This window comes from Cyclopterus lumpus, chromosome 15, assembly GCF_009769545.1.
Source record: "Cyclopterus lumpus isolate fCycLum1 chromosome 15, fCycLum1.pri, whole genome shotgun sequence".
NCBI lineage: Eukaryota > Metazoa > Chordata > Actinopteri > Perciformes > Cyclopteridae > Cyclopterus > Cyclopterus lumpus.
Window position 1 is genome coordinate 20,072,768 of NC_046980.1, and position 4,506 is coordinate 20,077,273.

Genomic DNA, 4,506 nt, shown 5'->3' on the forward strand with positions numbered 1-4,506 from the left:
GTTGACTGTATTGTGAAGCACTTAATTCATAATTTCATTGACTGGTGGCTGAAAAACATTTGATATACAATACCCTCGATTTCATAAACGGCCCAATTAATGTAATGTTTTTCCAAAATTCCAAGCATTTAAAAAAAACTTGGATGAAGAACATGTCTATTAACGCAAAGCACACGACTGCAGGCCTGAGTTGTGGCTTGGAAGCTCTGAGACGGCTCAACTAAAGCGAGCCCTAATGTGCAGTGGCTGGAAGGATGGGTTCTCTGGAGCCTAAAAAAAAAAGGGATTCACCTGTGTAAATATTGTAAGATAACGCCCTCATTGCCAGTCTGTTAGGTCTAAATTAGGGCTGGCGACATTGGTCTTTTCTTATCTCGATACTGATAAATAAAAAAAAAAGCGAAAAAAGGGGCAGGAATGAAATGATCAGCTTTCATCTAGAGAGCAACACACTTTTTAGTAAAAAAAAAAACTTTTTGGAGTTACAGGTGTCCCGATATCTTCTGAGTTACCACCTATAGTGAGGTTCAGCCCTCCCCCCTCCATCCCCTCCACCTACAGACAGATGACTCCTCCCAACCGCCCGCTCAGCTGTACCCACAGTCTACCAGGGCAGCAGCTATGCAGGCAAACGCGACCAAGCTGCTTGGCATTAAGTATTTGTTCATTTTAAATGATGTATAAATAGCATGTGGGTTATCGGTTTCAAGTTAGCTACCCAAGGCTTATGAATAATTGACGCTCACCCAGGAGGAGGGAGAGGTAAGCTGCCATAAGGGGCAGTAAAAATGTGCTGTGGGCTCTAAGAAAAGCAACAAAACTGAAAAACAAACGCGTCTAAAATTTACTACAGCGCACTCGTATCCGTGCTGTGAAAACGCACACTCAAGTCTCCCGTTAAACCACGCTGGCATGACATAATAGAAACCAAGCAATAACTCTACAGCAAAAAAATGTTGTGGAATCTAGAGTTGCACGTGGGTTACCGACGGGAGGAGGAGGATGAAAGTGCAGATGATGAAGTTTGTGTCGGGTTTATCGGCAGGCCAAACCCTCCAGATTTCATCTCGGTGTGGCCCAGTCAGCCCTGACTGAGATGCCTCCTTATCAGCCCGGGCCACTGTTTGCTCTGCTCTATCTCTGGTTCGCATGTTGACCTGCAGCAAGCGGTGGTTGTCGGCGGTGGCCACGGCAATGGTGAGAACTATCCCACCGCTATCGAGATAAAATGTCCTTATTTGTGTCTGTTTCGCCAAAGCCAAGAACTTCATGTTCTAATGCCGGTTGATGACGAGGGGTTTGCAAACAAAGGCAGTGCTTTCATTTGGTAAGATACACTTATTCGACTTACGTAACACATGCTATGAAGAGGCGTGCGCTTGAATAAAATGCGTATAAATAAGGTGTTAGTAAGTGAGACATGAGACTGAGTGAGAGTTTAGACCTTCAGACAAGCTAGCTGTTCCCAGTCTTAATTCTAGGCTAAGCTAACCAGCTGCTGGCTTACGCTTTATGTTCAGCGTATAGATGTGAGAGTTGTCCCAATCTTCCGTCCAAATGAGTTCATTTTTCCAAAATGCTGAACTATTTATTTAAGTTGCAACATATTGAGTAATCAGGTCTTTATAGTTCTGTATGTTAAGCCAGCGCAATCTTTCCAGCTTTATAGCCCTGTTTTCTGAAATCACTGGCAGTCTGAGGAAATATTTCCTCTTCCATTTTCATGCGCTCATCTGACTCCTGTCTCGCTCGGCTTTTCATTTCCTTCACTTCTCCTGCTCTGAACCCACATTTCTCCCCACACCCACAGTGCTAAGCCCAGAGCTCAATGCAGATACACACCACATGGCCGCCTGCATGTCATCTGCACGCAAACTGCAGTAACACAGAAGAAGGAGAAGGAGAAAGAGCGAGGGCCAGGACGAAGTGCGATTAAGAAGACACTACTGCTGTTGGAGCGCCGCCAAGTATGCGTTGACCTCCAGTTAACCTTGCTCTCACACACACACAAGGCTCGCATCCATATTTCATTGCAGTAATATATCCGCCCGGCAGCATTCTTACACCCATTGTGGAGCCCACCTCCGAGTGGCTGAGGCCGGTGGTGGCTGCTCCTCTTCTGCCGACTGAGCTGAGAGCAACAGGGCCAATCATCTGGAGGCGGATACAGAGGCTTATGGAGGAAAATCCGCTTACTAGCTTTGTCTTGCTACCCGTCAAATTTATGGATCAAATATCTCAGCACCGATACAGCTGGATCTCTTTACACAGAGGCCTCCAAACAGTAAGCGTCAGTTTCACCTCCTCACCCCTGCATGCCTCCTGGAAGGTTGACTCCCCACCTGTCCCGACATTTGCTTGCCAAATGGGGTCACATAATCGGATTAAAGTCGAACCCCTGTGTATGTTCCACCCCCCAGCGTCTCGACCGCGTTTCAGCCTCCTCCTCCGTCGACACCACCTCCTTCTTTGTCAATGTCCCCGCCCCCTCCACTCCGGAGAAGTCGGGCCACATGTGAACAGTAAGCGAACGGCATCTGGAGTGACACCTCTCTCTTTCTTTCTCTCTCTCTCTGAAACACTGGAAAATGTCAGTGGGCATGTCCTTTTGATTCCTGTGCTCTCCCTCCTTGATCCCCAATCTTTTTATGCATTTAAGTACATTCATACAAAATAAGGGGGATGTTTTGATTATGGAGTTCTGACAAATTCCTTCTTCCTCGCTCCCTCTGTTGCGTTACAGACTTGACATGTTAGCATTATATTTAATCCCCTCGTTCCCCTCGTTCAATGTGGTGGAGGAGCCATGGGGCCCAGAGCTGGAGCCACGGCCTCTGGTGGGGATGGGGCACAAATACGGAGGCAGCAGGACAGAAGACCGAGGGGTTCAAATGGGTACTGCACTGGCACTGGGAATACTGGTCACTCTTAATTGAATTATGTCATAAACGGCTCCAATCCACGTTCTGCAGCAGATATTTTTTTTAAAACAACAGGGGCTGTGCCTGCTTTGATGTTAACTAGACCCAGAGGTACAAAGCCACATTTCAGTGAAAGGAAAACATAGAAATGTATAGAAAAACCACTGCACATAATGCTGTATACCACATATGGTATGATAATTATAAATCAATCCCATAACAACCCTGATAGTAGACAGTTTTGCCTTTCGCCTGAGGTCACTACATAAATAATTTATAAAACAAATGGGTTAATTCAGAGGTGTCACACAACACCATTCAAATTGTTGGTGTCTTGATTCAAATAAAATCCAAATGTTTGAAACAAGAGTATGAGCCTCCGTAAGTCCCGAACAAAGGGCTTTCAGATGCTGCTGGATGGCCATCTAGATATGAACAAAAGAAATGGTTGGTTTCAGGTGATGATACGGGGCGCCGATTGGTCAAGACACACTCGGCAGGATTGTTTTTCACGTGACTCTGTGAATCCAGCTGCCGTGCGAGACATGTGGAAGACCAAGAACATGCAGTTATTCAGTCATCTGAGAGTTGCTCAAATAAAAGTAGTGATTAGAGAAGGTTGGGAGGTGTCAAGACTAGACATGATGAGACAAGGATATTTCTTTTGCGGTTTCCCTTTCCCAGAAGAGTGAATTGGCTGAGAACATGAAGGAGCCAGGAGGCTCTTCTTAATCCGGGCCCCGAAGTCTCCTTCGGGAGAGCAGCGCCACCACTTCGCTGTCACACTGGCCCCTCTCCCCCGGTTCCCAGTTGTCCCACAGCCGAGCAACCTGCCCAGGTTGTGGAAGGTTCACTTGTTTTGTGAATGTGTGGACATGTTTTATTTTGTCTGGCATCTATGGGACACGTACCTCTGCTTCAGGATAGAAACCTCATGAGCGTCTGTGGCGTTGAATGATCTTCTTTGGCTTACCATAAATGTTGAAGGGACATTGTAAAGGAATGTTGAGCACTGGGACTAGTTTCATGCCACTTTCTGGGAATATTTTCACTTTGGCTTCTCACTGCACAGACTGTTTTGCCATAACTGGGCCATAAAATCAATTTCAGCAAACATCCCAGTATGATTCAATGCAAAAAATGTATCAAATACGCATTTCTACTTTGTAGTTAAATATATATATATATATATATATATATATATATATATATATATATATCATATAATAATATTCAGTACAATATGATATATATCATATAATATAAATATATAGTAATAAAATATAAATCACATATATATAAAATCTAATAGAACGTGTTTATATATTAAGATGGACCTATGAACCTTGTTAGGGTTAAAGTGTGCCTAGGGTTAAAGTATCCTCCTCATTGGGTTTCTTCACCTCAACCATGTGTCCGTCGTCCAGTAGTGATGTTCACTTTGCTCAATATGGCTGCCTGACTGAGTTATCCATGTGTTTCCTGGTGTTCTCATGTTTCATGTCTCTTACTTCCGTAACTGTCCATGCTGGATCTGTCCCTGTTGATTTATAAAGCACAATGCGGCATTAGCATGACCGCATCT